At 39.6% G+C, this 19,408-nt stretch overlaps 1 long non-coding RNA gene across 2 annotated transcripts in view; it reads left to right on the top strand.

Annotated features, from left to right (window-relative positions):
* The first annotated feature begins 4,334 nt into the window (after positions 1-4,334).
* Positions 4,335-19,408, top strand: part of LOC125181446 (uncharacterized) — a 50,714-nt gene continuing 35,640 nt past the window's right edge. For both annotated transcript variants that reach the window (XR_010827718.1, XR_010827719.1), the window contains exons 1-2: positions 4,335-4,365; positions 7,043-7,155. This is a non-coding gene — a long non-coding RNA (uncharacterized lncRNA). The remainder of the gene's footprint in view (positions 4,366-7,042; positions 7,156-19,408) is intronic.

The raw sequence follows: 19,408 nt of genomic DNA, 5'->3' as shown, positions 1-19,408 counted from the left end.
CGGCAGTACGAAGGAAATCTCTCCTCTTCCCTAAAGGCCTGTGTCTCAGCTGTGGAGAAACTCTCTGAAGAGGTCCACCAACTTAAAGAGAATTTATCTTCCCCTCCACCTGAACGAACCAGTGTCCACCAGCTAAAAGAGAATGCTTTAGAGAAACTTTCTGAAAAGATCCACCAACTTGAAGAAAGATTATCTTCCCCTTCACCTGAACGAACCAGTGTCCACCAGCTAAAAGAGAATGCTTTGGAGAAACTTTCTGAAAAGATCCACCAACTTGAAGAAAGATTATCTTCCCCTTCACCTGAACGAACCAGTGTCCACCAGCTAAAAGAGAATACCTTGGAGAAACTTTCTGAAAAGATCCACCAACTTGAAGAGAGATTATTTTCCTCCCCACCTGTACAAACCAGTGTCTCAGCTATTAGGGGTAAACGTTCATCTATGCAAGGAAGACAATATGGTGGGCACACACACCGCGCCACCCTGTGGTTTTACCTACGTGACCATGGAGAGGACATGAGAAAATGGGATGGAAAATCTACTGCGACCCTAGAGGCACGGGTACGTGAATTGCAAAGGAAAACAATTGGGAAAAAGGAGTTCTCTGAAAGGTTTGCTGCTCCAACTTCCAGCAGGCAGTCCTTTAAACACAGAAATGAAGATTCTGACCAGGACTAGAGGGGCCCTGCCTCCAGCCAGGGGGAGGAAAGGGACAATCGAGTTTATTGGACTGTGTGGATTCGATGGCCTGGCACGTCAGACGCACAGAAGTATAAGGCTTTGGTAGACACCGGTGCACAATGTACTCTAATGCCATCAAGCTATAAAGGGCCAGAGCCCATCTGTATTTATGGTGTGACGGGGGGATCCCAGCAGTTAACTGTATTGGAGGCTGAAGTGAGTCTAACCGGTAATGAGTGGCAAAAGCACCGTATTGTGACTGGCCCAGATGCTCCGTGCATCCTTGGCATAGACTATCTTAGAAGAGGATATTTCAAGGACCCAAAAGGGTTCCGCTGGGCTTTTGGCATAGCTGCTTTGGAGACAGAGGACATTAAACAGTTGTCTACCTTGCCTGGTCTCTCAGAGGACCCTTCTGTTGTGGGGTTGCTGAGGGTTGAAGAACAGCAAGTGCCGATCGCTACCACAACTGTGCACCGGCGGCAATATCGCACCAACCGAGACTCCCTGAGTCCCATCCATAAGCTAATTCGTCAACTGGAGAGCCAAGGAGTGATCAGCAAGACTCATTCACCTTTTAATAGTCCCATATGGCCAGTGCAAAAGTCTAATGGTGAGTGGAGACTAACAGTGGACTATCGTGGCCTGAACGAAGTCACGCCACCACTGAGTGCTGCAGTGCCGGACATGCTAGAACTCCAGTATGAACTGGAATCAAAGGCAGCCAAGTGGTATGCCACAATTGATATCGCTAATGCATTTTTCTCCATCCCTCTAGCAGCACAGTGCAGGCCACAGTTTGCTTTCACTTGGAGGGGAGTCCAATATACTTGGAATCGGCTGCCCCAGGGGTGGAAACACAGCCCTACCATTTGCCATGGATTGATCCAGTCTGTGCTGGAGCAGGGGGAAGCTCCTGAACACCTGCAGTACATCGATGACATCATTGTGTGGGGTGACACTGCAGAAGAAGTTTTCGAGAAAGGGAAGAAAATAGTCCAAATCCTTCTGAAGGCCGGTTTTGCCATAAAACAGAATAAAGTTAAAGGACCTGCACGAGAGATCCAGTTTTTAGGAATTAAATGGCAAGATGGACGTCGTCAAATCCCAATGGATGTGATCAACAAGATAACAGCTATGTCTCCACCAACTAGCAAAAAAGAAACACAAACTTTCCTAGGTGTCGTGGGGTTTTGGAGAATGCATATTCCAAATTACAGTCTGATTGTAAACCCGCTCTACCAAGTAACCCGTAAGAAGAATGCTTTTGAATGGGGCCCTGAGCAACGACAAGCCTTTGAACAAATTAAGCAGGAAATAGTTCATGCAGTAGCCCTCGGGCCAGTCCGAACAGGACCAGATGTAAAGAATGTGCTCTACACCGCAGCCGGAGAGAATGGTCCCACCTGGAGCCTCTGGCAGAAAGAACCTGGGGAAACTCGAGGTCGACCCCTGGGGTTTTGGAGTCGGGGATACAGAGGATCTGAAGCCCGCTATACTCCAACTGAAAAGGAGATATTGGCAGCATATGAAGGAGTTCGATCTGCTTCGGAAGTGGTCGGTACTGAAGCGCAGCTCCTCCTGGCGCCCCGACTGCCGGTACTAGGCTGGATGTTCAAAGGAAGGGTCCCCTCTACACATCATGCAACTGATGCTACATGGAGCGAGTGGGTTGCACTGATTACTCAGCGGGCTCGAATAGGAAACCCCAGTCGCCCAGGGATCTTGGAGGTGATTATGGACTGGCCAGAAGGCAAATACTTTGGGATATCATCAGAGGAGGAGGTGGTTCGTGCTGAAGAAGCCCCCCTGTACAACAAGCTACCGGAAAATGAGAAGAAATATGCCTTGTTCACTGACGGGTCCTGTCGTATTGTGGGAAAGCATCGGAGATGGAAAGCTGCTGTATGGAGTCCTACACGACGAGTTGCAGAAGCTGCTGAGGGAGAAGGTGAATCGAGTCAGTTTGCAGAAGTAAAAGCCATTCAGCTGGCTTTAGATATTGCTGAACGAGAAAAGTGGCCAGTTCTCTATCTCTATACTGATTCATGGATGGTAGCAAATGCCCTGTGGGGGTGGTTACAGCAATGGAAGCAGAACAACTGGCAGCGCAGGGGCAAGCCCATCTGGGCTGCGGCATTGTGGCAAGATATTGCTGCCCGGGTAGAGAACCTGGTTGTAAAGGTACGCCATGTAGATGCTCATGTGCCCAAGAATCAGGCTACTGAAGAACACCAAAACAACCAGCAGGTGGATCAGGCTGCTAAGATTGAAGTGGCTCAGGTGGACCTGGACTGGCAACATAAAGGTGAATTATTTATAGCCCGATGGGCCCATGACACCTCAGGCCATCAAGGTAGAGATGCAACCTACAGATGGGCTCGTGATCGAGGGGTGGACCTGACCATGGACACTATAGCACAGGTTATTCATGACTGTGAAACATGTGCTGCAATCAAGCAAGCCAAACGGTCAAAACCTCTTTGGTATGGAGGACGATGGCTGAAATATAAATATGGAGAGGCGTGGCAGATTGATTACATCACACTCCCTCAAACCCGCAACGGCAAGCGCCACGTACTTACAATGGTGGAAGCAACCACCGGATGGCTGGAAACATATCCTGTGCCCCATGCCACCGCCCGGAACACTATCCTGGGCCTTGAAAAGCAAGTCTTATGGCGACATGGCACCCCAGAGAGAATTGAGTCAGACAACGGGACTCATTTCCGAAACAACCTTATAGACACTTGGGCCAAAGAACATGGTATTGAGTGGGTGTATCACATCCCCTATCATGCACCAGCCTCTGGAAAAGTTGAACGATACAATGGACTGTTGAAGACTACACTGAAAGCAATGGGTGCTGGGACATTCAAAAATTGGGATACACATTTGGCAAAGGCCACCTGGTTAGTCAATACCAGGGGATCTGCCAACCGAGCTGGACCTGCCCAATCAAACCTGTTACGCACTGTAGAAGGGGATAAAGTTCCTGTAGTGCACGTAAGAAACATGCTGGGTAAAACAGTCTGGGCTACTCCTGCCTCAGGAAAAGGCAAACCCATTCGTGGAATTGCTTTTGCTCAGGGACCTGGATGCACTTGGTGGGTAATGCAAAAGAATGGGGAGGTCCGGTGTGTACCTCAAGGGGATTTGATACTGGGTGAGAATAGCCCATGAGTTGAATTGTAGTATGTTAATTATTATATAATAATGTATGTCATCACTACCATGATTGCTATATATCATAGATGAAAATGGTGATTAATTAGAATGTATTGGACAGAGTGTAACCTGAGCATGACATAAATGGTATGGAATAAGGGGTGGATATCTGTCCTGGTTCCAGTTAGGACAGAGTTAAGTAGCTCATAGTAGCTGGTAGGGTGCTATGTTTTGGATTAGGATGAGAAGAGCGCTGATAACATGCTGATGTTTTAATTGTTGCAGAGCAGTGTTTACACCAGGCCAAGGACTTTTCGGCTTCTTGCTCTGTCCTGCCAGCGAGCAGGCTGGGGGTGCAGCAGGAGCTGGGAGGGGACAGACCCAGGACAGCTGACCCAAACTGGCCAAAGGGGTATTCCATACCATCTGATGTCATGCTAAACAATATATAGGGGTGGCTGGCCGGGGTGGGGGGGCCGGCTGCTCGGGAATAGGCTGGGCATCGGTCAGCGGGTGGTGAGCAATTGCATTGTGCATCACTTGTTTTCTTACACATTATTATTGTTAATACTATTACCATTATCACTATTATTATTATTATTGTTATTATTATTTTCCTGTCTTAATAAACTGTCTTTATCTCAACTCACAGGCTTCACTTTCCCGTTTCTCTCCCCCATCCCAGAGAGGGAGGGGGGAGGGTGAGCGAACGGCTGTGTGGTGTTTAGCTGCCAGCCGGGTTAAACCACAACAACACTTAACCCCATCAAAAGCTTTCCTGTAAGGTTAAGGAAGAAGAAGGCCCCTATAGCCTTCTTATTAAATCTGGCCCTTATATAAATTTATAATAATGAAATAAAATTTCTTCAATCTCAGTGTCATATTGTAGTGGGTTTATGTGGCAAGGTTTTGGTAGAGGGGGAAGCCATAGGGGTGGCTTCTGTGAGAAGAATCCAGAAGCCGCCCTATCTTAGATAAGGGACCCGCCGCTGGCCAGAGCTGGGTCAATAAGTGATGTTGTTTGTGCCTCTGTGAAAGGATATTTAAGACAGGAAAAAAAAAATGCTGGGGAACAGCAGCTGGGAGAGAGAGAGGAGTGAGAAGCAGCCCTGCAGCACCCAAGGTCAGTGCAGGAAGAGGGCAGGAGGTGCTCCAGGCACGCAGCAGCAGTTCCCCTGCGGCCTGTGGAGAGGCCCCTGGTGGAGCAGGCTGTCCCCCTGCAGCCCATGGGTCCCACATGGAGCATATCTCCACGCTGCAGCCCCCCCGTGGAGGAGCCCTCAGTGGAGCAGGTGGATGTGGCCTGGAGGAGGCTGCGGCCCATGGAGAGCCCCCGCAGGAGCAGGCCCCGGGCCGGAGCTGCAGCCCGTGGAGAGGAGCCCACGCAGGAGCAGGGGGTCTGGGGGGAGCTGCCGCCCACCCGGGGGGGACCCGTGCTGGAGCAGTTTGCTCCTGGGGGATGGATGGACCCTGTGGTACTGAGCCATGTGGGAGCAGTTCTTTAAGGATTGGCAGAGACAAAGTGCTATAGACTGACTGCAGCCCCCATTCCCCCTTTCTCCTGTGCAGCTTCGGGGGAGGAGGTGGAAGAGGGTGAATGGAGGAAAGGCATTTCTGGTTTCTTTCCTTTGTTTCTCACTTCTCAAGCTTGTTAGTAATAGGCAATAAATCTTACTATCTCCCTACTCTGAGTCTGATTTGCCCATGACAATACTTGTTGAGCAATCTCCCCGTCCTTGTCTCAACCCTTGAGCCCTTTGCATTGTATTTTCTCCCGCTCCCCCTTTGAGGAAGGGGAGTGAGAGAGCAGCTATGGTTGAGCTCGGCTGCCCACCTGAGTAAAACCACCAAACATATCTGTCATTACTTTCCTTTTTTGAACAGTCAGGCTGGCCTTAGGTTAATAAATACAAACAAGAGGGAATAACATCATTTTAAAGGAAGAATCCAAAAGAAATTAAAAAGTTTTAAATTGGCACAGTTATACTGTGGATCTTTTTCTTCATATACCTGCATGTACAATGTAGGCTTCTCTTTTAACACAACTGTAGATCTTTGGTCAGGAATGCATGAAGTTTATCAGATGTTTCCAACACAATAAAATTTTGATTCATGTTTTGCCTGAGGCTGTAAAACTCTTAATTTTATTGTAGGAAAATTATATGTCCTCCTTTGATTAATGATACTAAGTGTAGTTACTTGTATTTGTGTGAAACTTAAGACCATAGGATTTTTCCTTTATACATGTATAAATATTTTGTAACCCTTTTCTATGCACCTTTTCACATAGTCTGACTTACGGTTTTGTTTCACAAACTTTAAATACTTATTAAAAGATTTTCAGTCTTATCAGCAGTTACAGTGAGAATGATTTGATTCTGTGGGCTAAAAAATGACAAAAGGTAGTTTTGTTGGGTTACGTCTACATAGCTAAGGGGCCAGCACACAAGAACTCACTCCAAGCCAACTAGACCTGAACTTGATCCAGAGTAGAAGCTGTGTAACCACATTATCATGGCACAGAGCCCAAGATAAGCCCTACTAAGAGCCACTAAAGCAGTTACACAACTTTTGGATCAGAGCTGGCTTGCCTCCAGCTATCTTGGAGAGTAACCAGGATGCACTCAGGTTTGACGGGGAAAGACAATATAGGCAGAGCTTCAGATCCCTGAAACACACAGGCTTAGCTTGTACTTAAAATGAGTTTTGTGACTTAGTACAAGAAAGAGTATGAAGCTGGCAAATGTGAAAACTTCAGTTCTTAGGTAGGGATACTTACAAAATAAAGTAGTATTTGTATATTCTACTTACTATTCTTTCAACTTGTTTCATTAACAGATCCATTTGGAAGACCATTTTGTAAATACCACTTGAAGGGAGGGCACAAAAGATATGCTCATAATACTTAGGCAAAATAAGTAAAATAATCAGTGTTCAAATCTTTCATTTTCTTTCATCACTTTTTTAAAGTACTTTTTTTTTCCCTCAGTTCAAAGCAACTTTTTGCAACTGCTTTGTTGTCTCCTGTCACTTTTCCTGGGTGCGTGAACACATCTTTATTTTAAATGCATCTTATCTTGTGGCTAGACCTTGGAGTGAAATTCTGGTAGCTTATCTACATGTAAGCTTGCCTTTCTTTCTTTATATATATATATATAGGGTTTTTTTGTTTGTTTTTGTTTTTTTCTTCCAGGCAGAAAGTCCCAATTTCTTGAGGCCTCCTTCTCTTTTGAAATTGCTGATGTTGGAGTGCTGCTGGAGATACAAAGTCATCAGAACTATAAATGCTTGTTACATCCAGATTAGGTAAAGACTTTCTAAGCCTTGCGAGTGCAATTATGAGTACTCGTTCTGTATACACATAAAGAATGATGTACTTTTATTCAGTTGGCCACAAAAAGGCTTTGAAGAGACTGATTCTCTAGAAGGGCACCAGCAGAGCAGATCAGCTTCCTGTTTGTCATCCAGTGTGACTTCTAGTGTATTTTAATTCCTATTTGGTCTTCTATAACGCAAATTCATAGATTCTTTAATAAGTAGTTTTTGACTTAAATCACATTAACAATATACTCCTAAAAGTATTCTCTTGAGTATTCCAATTAAAAAAAAAAAAAAAAGGCACTTTCTCTATAGAGAGGAAAGAGCATTTGAAATAATGTTGGGTATTTTGCCAAGTCTGTCAAAAGAGTAACACTTCCACTTTCTCAGCTCTGTCTCATTAAAATTGTATTCTAATTCTGCCTCAACTTGGTCTCTTTGCTTCATAAGTCATTGCCTGCTCATTACTTGTAGTGTGAGAGATGAAATTTATTCAAACCTGATAGCAGGGATAAAGAATTGAAAGGCAGGCAGCTGCGAGAAATGAAATTATCTTATTCTAATGCCTTTTTGACAGGATTTTTTCATTGCCATGGGTTACTATAAGTGTCAGTTTGGATTTGTGGTACTGTCTTTGTTCGACTTGTTGTGTTGTTTCTTTTTTTTTAAAAAAAATAAAAAAGTCTTAAATGCTCTACTATACTTTCCTTTGTCACATTAACTGAAATAATGTTCAATGTCTGTGTTGATAATAAGGTCAAATATTACTTGCTACTGTAGTCTGTAATTATTTTATCATTATTGTTGTCTGACAAAGATTAAATTTTGCAATTGTTTTAAGGTAGATTATTTAGCCTAGTATTTAGGTAAATAGGATACACCCAGGTAAATTATATAAAATGCAACATAACTTACATCTATTTTATATGAAATACAGAGTGCGGCTGAGCTTTTTAACCCAAATATTCTCTCTCAGGTTTTGAATGTCAAAATAGTACACTAAGGGATTTCTAATTTTGAATATAGGAGAGTATTAGAAGCAAATTGACTTAAAGCATAGCACTCTTCCATTATAAAATTGAGTTGTTAAGGAATTATATGGTCTAATTACTGAACTTGGTATTTTTGACTGCTTGGATTATGAACAGATATTGTCATTAACTAGCTAATTAAATTGACTGCAATAACAAGCAGTAATTTAGAAATATGTTCTAAATTAGTTTTTATATGAAAGCAAAGTCTTTGTTGATCTGTGCATGTGATTAATGTCAAGTGTCATGAATTAGCTCAGGGATCTCTGGTGGAGGAAGGGCATTATAAAGAGCAGTGTCTGTGTATTTGACAGAAACAGGTGCAGTCAGAGGAGCAGTTTCTATTCAATTAAAATTTTGAATTAGAAAATGTTAATAAGCATGCATACATGTATTTTCTGGAGGCATGAAACATAACATCTCAGGACAAAGAGAGAAAGTTATATTTTTCTCTTTAAAGGCAGAACTTTCTTTTAGCTGCGAAACAACTGATTCTGTTATCCCAGAATCTTCCTGCTTGAATTAATTCACATTTTCCTACTTGGAAAATGCAGTGTACGTCTCTTAACCTTTATATGCTTATATACTATAAACACCTTCAAGTAACTTGGTTGTTAACATTCAAAGTGGTCCATTAATTAAACATGATGTCTTAAAAGCTTTTATGAACATATACATGAAAACGCTGTAGTTATTGTATTTGGATTTGTGGTATTGTCTTTGTCTATTGTTTTTAAATGTACGCTGACTTAAATGCTAAAATTTACTTTCCTTTGTCACATTGTGTGACAATTAATGTTCAACATCTGTGTTCAAAATATTCACTGAGAGTAAACTGACCATTCTTCCAAACAGACCAGACTTTGACCAGGATACTCTGCAGGAAATATATGCTTTTAGGACTGACAAAATGATTAGTAAAGGAAGTCTTTATTTTACATTTTGCTTTCTCTTCCTGTGTAATTGCTATGACATATTTTTTGTCTATTCCTTGTTCACTGTTTGGCTGTTAGACACTTTGGATAAAATGGTTTACACAGGGATGTGAAAGCACAAACACAGGCATAATAGTGGGAAAGAGAACTACTATTGATCTTTAAGGGGAAAAAACATTAAAGATATTCCTGACAAAAAGTTACCTGAACTGATTTCGAAGCAATATTTGACACCTATGAGGTATTATGAGATGAATCCCAGAAGACTGATGACTTCAGTCTGCAGCAGTGCAGGCCTCACCATTTTCAGTAATCTCAGATGAGTATGGACAAGACATTGTCGCAGGGACCAGTCCTCCAAATAGTGACAAAATCCTGTGGGGAAAAAAGAAAGAAGAACCAGAACCAGATTTTCTATTTTGGACATTTGTCTTTACAGAAACAGAAGGGTTCTTGGTAGTGTAAGATTTCTAGGTTTGTTTTAGGTAAAGAGTGGTACACCAGTGTTACCTTTCCCTTTCAAAAACCACCTAAAACAGTTTTAGCAGGAAATCTCACTTTTGAAAAATCATTGTATATTATGCTGCTATGTATGTTTACAACTCTATACCATAAATTAGGCAGTGAACTAAAAAATATAATTTTATTAGTCAAATTTACACTGAAAATTAAGAACCAGATTCTACATTTATCTGATCCAAATTATATCAGTAAATAACGTACTCTTCAATTTGATCTTGAAAAATCAAAACATGCATACGTGGTGTTAATTAAAAATGACGATTTTAAGTTTTTAAAGGAAACAATTTCCTAAAAGATATTCAAGGTAAACAAGATATTTTGCTTCATAGGATAGAAGAAAATCTCACAGACATCAGACTGGAGCACTTCTTGACTTATACATCACTCAGAATAAATGGACTAATACTCTCCACCCTGCATCTTTACATCCTGAATCTAGCCTAGGAAACCTAGGAAGGTCATTTAGTAAGTGTTTTTTTTTTTTTAAATGAATCAACCAACTGTTGGGAAGGTTAAGACACAAAATGAAAATTAAATACTTGTATTTCACAAGGGGAATGATCAAGACAAAATAATTTCAAGAATATTCATATCTTTAGAACAAATTCTGGAGGAAAGAATAGCTGAAGACACAGAGCTAAGTAGAAGGAAGAGGTAAATTTAACATGGGATTTTAAAGTTAATTCCTTATGGATTAGCTAATATCTTTCTCTGTTTACAAATAGTATATTAATAATATTATATTATAAAATCATTAAGGTTGGAAAAGACCTCCAAAATCATTTGGTCCAACCATATATGTGTTATCAAAATACAGTATTAAAATTTGTTACCATAAGATAGATATAACCCTGTCTGTCATGACTATTATTGTCCCTGACAGCATCCTTCTGGACAAAGTGTCCACCTGTGAGATGAGCAGGTACATGGTATGCTGGTACTGGTGTGATGAACTGGCTGAATGGCAGAGCTTGAAAGGTCATAGTGAATGGACTGATGGGTGTTCAGGAGTAGTGTTCTTCAGGGCTCAATTCTAGGGCTGGTCCTGCTCAACATTTTTATCAATGATCTGGTTGCCGGAGTGCAATGCATCCTCAGCAAGTTTGCTGATGATCTTAAGCTGAGAGTTGCTGTTGGCTCCCAGCATGGATCAGAGTCATTGAGAAATTTGTGGAAGAAATCAAGGGAGAGGAATAATTATAATAGTAGCAGGCTGGTCTCGATGAACCATGAGTCCATAACGTTATCAAATGTGTTCCTAAGTGGAAGCAAAAGATATGCAAGAAATTCTAAACAGAAAGTTTCAGTTTTCAAGAGTGTGATGGGCACATATGTGTCCTGAATTTTTCATAGAACATATTGAAGGTATTATCTGTGTACAGGGGATGATAACACGGTGTAAGTCCTGTGAAGAAACTATGGGGAATTAAACAAGAGCATTACAAAGTACCAGCATTAAGATTGCTGGAAACTAACAAGTTATAACACATCTGAGTCACTCTGACGTTACATGTGCTAGGATCTGCTTATTTGACAAATTAACTCCAACTGCTTCTGGAACATTGACTACAGTGCAATAGGATTATTTTATTGTATGGGATAGTGGCAGAGGAGTGGCAATTGTTTATGGTTGTGAGCAGCTTCACGAAAGTGTTTACAGGCAGAAATAAGTTGAGATGGAAACAAACCATAAATCTTAGGAACATGTGTTACAGAAAATGATCATGAAATGGCACAAGAGTTTGTTAAATGTGAAATGGAGGCTTGATTAGAAGCTTCTTACAGCTGATATTTTCAGGACTGCCTACAAATATCAAAGACAAGAAGCAGTACAAGAGAAGTTTAATAAGACTTGCATGTTGCCCCATTTGTAAATGAAATTAGACAGGTTCAAATGAGAAATAAAATTACCTGTCTTTTGTAAAGCTTAGGGAGGGAAAACTAGATAGATTGCCAAGAAAGAAACCACTGAACATGAAAATGTATTTGAAATTTATCGCAAGAAAATAGAATTCTTGTCTGGGTAGGAGCCATCAGATTTTGGCACATATTTAAAGATGTTTAAGTAAGCAAAGTGCCAGAGAGTACCAATCAATATATTTTTTAAAATACGTAGACACCAATCCAGGCTTTCTGAACTGAAAAGAAGAAAAAAAAAAAAAGAGAGAGAGACAAAACCAAACCAAAACAAACAAACAAAAAAAAAAAAACAAGATGGTTCACTTGGGCTAGGACTGGATGATAGAAGTTAAGTTATTGTAGACTATCTGTTATAAATGTAGGATAAAGTGCATCTAAGATTTCAGGTCATCCTTAAAAGAAGTTCAAGATATTTGAACCAAAAAGTTATTTGTTATTAGTTGACTTTTATTTTTATATAGCTCATTGACTATCAGTGAAATAATATTTTCAATCACAATTACTTCCATATGAGATACCAGGTGAGTAGATAAATGCAAAATTAATAAAAGCCACCATTCAGCCATTCTCCTTGTTCTATCAGCTGAAGAACATAACTCAAAGCTTTTACTGTGTAGAGAGACCACAGGTAGGGAAGAGCACCTTTAGAAACATTCTGTCAGATTCAATGATCTCCTCCCAACATCATTCACTGTAACAAGATTATTCCTCATATTCTTTAGTGGGATTATGTGTCCATTAAATTCCCAACAGAAGAGAGAATTTTATATGTTACCAGTGAAACCAAGTTTCATTGAAAGCTGTGGGAGCCTTTATCTTCAACTCAATCAGGATTTATCTCACCATGAAAAGCTTCTTGAGCATTAGCCTTTTTAGGATTACCTCCCACTGAATTAAAACAGCAGAAATGTTGTTAAAAGTCTGACAGTTATCCCTGTGGCCAGAGATCTGGTCTTAGGGAAAGAAGACAAGGACACATTTACTAAACCAAATGTGGAAGTTGTATGGATTACATATTCTATCTGATTATTCTTTTATTCAGCTAAACCCAGTCCTGAGTTAGTTTTATTTTGGAACCTAAAATCTGACAGCTCTTTTAGAATTATCACAACAGGGCAATTTTTTTTTCTGACCCACATGCACCTCGTTAGCTGTGAATGGAGAACCGAGGAAAGGACATTTAAAGGTATGACATCTGTTCCCTAGCTCCCATACCTGTTCAGAAATGAGAGAATGGATTTCTCTTTCTCTCCTTGCTCAGGCTCCAAGATCATTAGGATGGTAGACTCTCCACCTAGGGAGAGGGAAGGAATGGTAAAATATAGCCGTCATAGCTAATGACATGTTCCTAATGGTAATCTGCAGCTCATATCATTCAACCCATGCGGCCAGCAGTGAGTCCAGGGGGCTGATGCCCTGGTCCTAACATGCAGGCTGATAACAGTATAAAAAGTGCAAATGTAAGGGCATGGATCACCTTTTGGAGGAGATCAGCTTACTGCTGTTTGTGCATATGATGTTGCACATGCCTACCCACTCACTGACAAAGTACAAAAAGAAGAGAAGTGTAAACAGGTTTTAGGTGACTGAGTAGCTCAGCAGCTGCACAGACCAGTGTGGCAGGAATTGTTCTGAAACAGAAGTGCCTCTGCAAGCAGAAAGCTGTTGTAAGCCTGAGACAACAGTTATTGATAGCTTTGTGTTATGAGGCAAAATATCTTGTCATCTATCAGGGGAGTAAGGTGTCACAGTTGCTATCGCACCTGTGTCTTTTTAATCGACTGTATTTGTGATTGATGTATTGATTTATATTTGATTTCAAAAAAAAAAAAAAAAAGGAAAAAAAAAAGAACCGAAGTGCTAGTTGATACTGACCTTGCCATATACCATATAGCTTAGAGGTAACCTTCCCCACCCTGTCCTACAACTCGGGGAAGAAGTAAAGGCAGAAAGAATTTAAGATACCTATATATTTCATGTCTGCACTGCAGGGCAACATATATTTCTGGAAACGCTTGGTCCCTCCCCCCACAGCACTTTTTCCTGCAGCTTTGGGAACCGGTAATCACTTGCCTTAGCTGAACCATGTTTTTCTGTCAAATTTCTGGGCATCTTGAGAAGGGCAGCCACCTCCTCCTCTGAAACAATAATGACAAATGCTTTATTGGTTTTGCTGACCCACTCTGAGTGTATCTCAGTTCAGTGGACTTACACAGTATTGGCTCCTTGCATATTTTCTGAAGGTTCTCTTAGGTGTAAATCTTACCACAATGGCCCAGCCAAATATCGTTCATCTGGAATAACAGCCACACATTTGTTCTAGCTGTCATTCTGTCATTCACCTCAGCTGCTGTTGCACTTAAAGAAGGCCACCAGCAATGAGCTGCTACTCCAGTTGCTGAGAAGGTAGCCAAGCCTCCTTCACTTTTCCTGCCTCTCAGTTCTTCTGCTAGCTCCTTTGCTTCTGTTCTGCAGTATAGCAGTATAGTGAGACATATGGTGAAGCTGCTGTTGCCAGCCCCCTGTTTTGTTCCTCATTCTGTCTCTGACTTGGAACGCGATCTCTGTGCCTCAGCTTTTATGAAACATTTTACAAAGTCCTTTGAGATCTGCAGATGCAACAGATTACTCATACAACTTAGAATCCCATGTTTTCAATTAAGATATAAATGACAGACATGCATTCTAATTTTATTTTTGTAAAGCCTTATAAAATATTTTTGAATGTAATTTGTGACCTTGTGAAAACTGCCTCTTGGTTTTAAAAACAGTTTTTTTCTTTTGTCTGTTTAAGTGAAACTCTTTCAATTGATGCATAGTTATTTACAGAAATAAATATAACTTTGAACAAGCTAAACTAAATGGAATTTTAACTTGAAGAGAAAGAATTGTAGCATGCTGGGAATTTTGGTAGGAGTGGAGCTACAAAGAAGTTGCCACATTCACTTAAATTGTGGTTAAAACTCTGGTTTGGGAAAAGAAAAAAGAGCGTAGAATTGGATAGTTACTTTATGAATGTGGATGTAATGGAGAGAGCTCATTGGTTTCAAAAGTCTGTGTTAGATTCCCACAGCCCTGAACAAACAGCTCTCAGCTTTATATTTTCTAGGCTTTTGTCTTCCCACTTTGGAATTCTGACTATGGGCACATTACCAAGCCAACTGTATTCACTACAAAGCTCCAGTGTAGCTCTTTTTATCACAAAGATCAAGACAACAATTGTGTGCCTACAAGAAAAGAACAACTAAAACCATCGAGCAAACATTAAAAGAACAATTCTAGAGATAGTTGCCTTTGAACTACAATAATGGGCAACATTCAGTCCTCAGATTTGAATTCTGAGTAAAAGGAATTCATTACTAACTGCCTTTCCTTGTAATTATCCAAGCTGCTGGCAACATATATTTTCAGCAGCATTAATTTTGGCCAACGTAATATTTTGTAGTTGTGCTGAACCCCACACAATGGCAGCATTGTAAATCTACTTTATGGAGTTAGTTTTGTTTATTATAGAGTTCGTATATGAAAAAGGAAGAAATCTAAATTTTGTGTTGGCTTTCCCCCAAACCACAGAAAATGGAGTATTGTTTTACAAGAGCTTGTTCTGAAATATCACTTCCTGAATGTAAAAGAAGTATGGTATTTGTGCAGATGCATTCCACAAGCATGCACAATGTCCAGCTGAAAAAATATAGTAAGAGATGACTACTTCTTTTTCTTTCCAAAATAGCCCAGTTTCACACTGGAAAAGGTTGAGTGTAGAGGAAGAAAACTAATATTTTTTCCATAAATGCTTAATTTTGTGATGCTCAAAAAGTAATTTAAGTTAGAATCTACCAGACAACAGTAATTGGGAATAAATATTCTGTCTATAGATCTTTGGTCACTGTTATTTTAGTTCTGCCACTACAAATCTAAGCCATTATACATATTTTCTGTGAACCATCCTGCACTGTTTTATTTCTCTCCCACCACCACCACATTATTAGTAGATTACCTTTTGAAACATGGTTAATCTGCTGCTAGAAGCTTTATTTTTCATTGGAAGTAAATTAAGTGATTGTAAAGGTCCTTCCCAGATATTTTGGTATGAATAGAAAATAAAGTGAACTGGATTCAGATAATTTTGCATTGGCCTTTTTGACTATTGCATAGATAGATAATGAACTAAACATGTGATATACACTTTGCAGTATAAACAATCTGAGTTTTGTTTATGACACATAAGTAACAAAGGGGACAAAATTTTCCAGCTCCATTTGTCTCAGTGTAGACAGACATGCAGTCCCTGCTTGGCTTCTTTGCCTCCTCTGGTTTCAAAGAAGAATGGCAGAAGCCTCTCTGTGATCTCTATGGAGAAACTATTAGCTGAGTGACCCATTTCCACATGAAATAAGCGTCAGGCCCCTTGGTTTCTCATCCACACAATTGAAAGGTTACAGGAATACATAATGGCAATACATTCGAAGCCTTTTCTTTACCTGTCACCTCCAGGATGCCCTGAAGCTGGTACAAACTAGTGATAAAAGCTCCACCTGATTAAGCTAGCAAGCTTGTAGAGAAATCACTGCCCCCTGCCCACTACTGAGACTGCATCAATTTAATATAAAGGTATCCTTCTTTGAGACTCAAATAAAGGAACACTAGTGTTCTGGAAAGGCACGGAACAAGAGGAGAGACTATGTTTCACAGTACCTGATGTCCTCTGTGATTTAAGGGAACTGGTTTGGTGTGACTCAGGTAAACTTTGGGCTATATTTTGCAGGTCACATAACGTGGTCTGCACAATCTCTAATTAACAGACATTTTCCTTTTTAAAAAGAAAATAAATACTTTTTTCAAATTGGAACTGCCTCTTGCTCGTACATGTTTATATATAAAAAAATGTATCTAATGCATGTATCTAATATCTAGAAAATATGAACTACAAATAAATTGTTCATATCTTTCATGAGTATTTGGGGTGGGGAGGTTGTTAGTTGTCTTTTTTATTATTACTTATTTATTTTGTTTAACTTTCTGAATTTCATGTGGTTAAAACTTTCCTAAATTACAATATCGCTGTGTGTAGTCATTTAAGTTGCTGTGAAAAAAAGTGGGGTAGGGGAGCAGGAAACAGCCTGTCATGTGAGGTTTGCAACCTTATCAGAAATACAAATAACTTTTCCTTTTTTTTTTCTTTTTTTTTCCCCAGATTTGTTAGCTAAGTGTCTTTGTACAAAGCAAAGAGCCCTCCTCATTTTCTCCATTCTGCTACAGACAGGCCTTATAAATTATGATGATGTGTTGTGACATCAACAGAAGATAGACCTTTCCTTTGAACTGAGACCGTAATTGGTCTAGATTTGTGATCTCCCTCTTTGGGGCAACTTGCATTCAACATGGCCAAAAGCTCTGATGTATTAATTGCAGACAAAAGAATATTGTGATGCTGCAAAGGCTCTCTGGGAGAGACACGGTTAGCATGGACATCTCTTCTTCTGTACTACTACCAATTTTCTTTCATGATTGGATTATTTTCCAGTACAGATAGTCCAATGAATGTTTTTCTTGATATTATTGCATGTGTTCTTAAATCTGGTTCATAAGTGTTTACAAAATTCTTTGAAAGTCTAAAATGCAAGGGCTTCAAAACCCTGAATGTTTATTTTTCCAGTTTACTGTTTTAAGTTCTAGAAAGTCCTACAATATTTTTAATATAAAAAAACACTTCTCAGTCAGTCATTAACACTGGTCATGGGATCACTGTAAGAATTCAGTCACGCTCTGTCAATATTATAGTACTGAAATGTCTGCATCATGATATTTGCTTTCCATTTCTCACTAAATATTTCCTATTCATCACTATTTTGTATGTCATCTTGGGATTTCCACCTCCGTTAAACCTTAAGAGTTACCTCTCATGCTGAAATACTATTTATCTTCCTGGAAAACAATGCTGAGTCTCTTTGGTTTCTTAAAAAAGATTTGCAATCGTAAATTAGTACAAATCCAGTCATTTCAGCAAATAAGTTTTGGTACTTTTTGTGAGGACTAGATGATAAGGGTGGTCATGGGAAGATAATGCAAGTGCTTTAAATGTCCGTCAAGTGCAGTTCAATGAAGGCAATCAAAATGAAAGTAATGTAAAATGAAAAGAAGTGATGAAAGCACATTATATCTCCACCATTAGATTTTAGTAGGGATGTCAAGTTACTTGTTTTAAATTATATGATGTTAATAGGAAGTCACTAATTGGAAATGCCTACACATGCAAAAGATTCTTAATAAGCTCTAGAAGGAAAATTAAATATTATTCATATATGTGTGTAAGGGAGAAAAATTCTGCTGTGGCTTTAATAGGCATCTCTAAGATGGGAATTGCCATTTAAAAGTGATCATATAATCATACATTATTTATATAGTTATAAGAACAGTATTGAATATCCTGAGTTTTATACTATTATTGTATTAGTTACCTCAAATTGCAAGCCTCAGCTTATTAAAAATAAAAGGATAAGATGTTGTTTTTCAAAGAATATTATCTTAAGAAAACAAATTTTCAGATTAACTTTCAAAACCTTAAAAACCCAAAAGGCAGAAATAATCCCCTCAACATTAATTGCTGCTTTTCTAAATGAACTGTTCTCATTTGTTTTAAAACTCCCAAACAGAAATCTCATTAAAATAGTACCAGGATTCTAGTCTGAAAGCAAAGAAGGGGTGCTTCTGGGGAAAAAAAAAAAAAAAAGAAGAAAAAGTAATTGTCTAAATCTTCCAATATCTTTTGGAGCTGTGTTGTATTTATTACATCCTGTTGTAATAAAACTATGAGCGCCAAAAAGCCCCAAATGAGATTAATTTTCTCTTCATTTTTGCTTTATGTTCAACAAAGTGTTGTTATTATGGGATACTATTAAATATAGCTTAAATTGACTTATACTTAGTGGTGTCTAAGTGAGTAGCATATATATCTGGTATGATCTTCTAAAGCATAAATGATACCTGTACAGCCTAGCTCTATAGCAGAAGTTCAGTGGGATGTATTTAAAGAACAGCATAACTCTCAATACTGATTCTGGCAAATGTGTACTGGAAGTGTTTGAGAATGACTTTTTGCTGTTTATGAGAGGAGATGGTTGTTGTGGATAGGAGAGCAAAACCAACTCTCTATCATTTAATCAATTTGGGTCTTTCATCATTAATATTTTTAAGAATCTTTTTAAGTTGAAATGGAGACCAGGGTACATTTCCTTTCCTTTTAGAGAGGAAGATTAAAAGCCTGAGAAGTCTCCAGTCTCAATCCTAGAGAGGTTCGAAGGCTGGTGAAGTGTCTGCACATCCAGATGAGTAGACAGAGTGAAGAGACCTCTTTGATGCCCTTTCCTATGTCAGTGATCAAAGTGGCAGTACAGCAAGCAAATATGACCTATTGTGAAAACTTCTTCATCTCCCAAAGAGAGCTCTGGTTGCAAGTGAGAACAGGTGCAAGTAGTAATTTCTGCCATGTAGTCCCCTCCATCTCTTTTCAACCCTGGATAACAGGCAATGTCTGGAAAAGGCAGTCATTCACTGAGAAATACACATGCATCACTGACATAATGATCAATGTGGATTCCCTTGAGACTGTTGAAGCTTTCTTTTCTTTTATTCTTTCTATTAAAATTGACTGTTTGTGAGTTTGTGCAAAGCAAGCTTTACTGTACTGCACTTAAGAGGTGAGTATCAAAGATCTTTGTGGCCCATCAATGCTTGGGTATGTCTCCAGTTTACTCAGATGAAAATCTGCAGATAGTGATACCTCTCAGACTTCATTAAGAGCATTACAAGTTGGTGGAGGGAGGTAATCCTTCT

The sequence above is a fragment of the Anser cygnoides genome, chromosome Z (assembly GCF_040182565.1).
Source record: "Anser cygnoides isolate HZ-2024a breed goose chromosome Z, Taihu_goose_T2T_genome, whole genome shotgun sequence".
NCBI classification, from domain to species: Eukaryota; Metazoa; Chordata; class Aves; order Anseriformes; family Anatidae; genus Anser; species Anser cygnoides.
The sequence above is the reverse complement of the archived record's forward strand: the minus strand, read 5'-3'. Positions and strand labels throughout refer to the sequence as shown.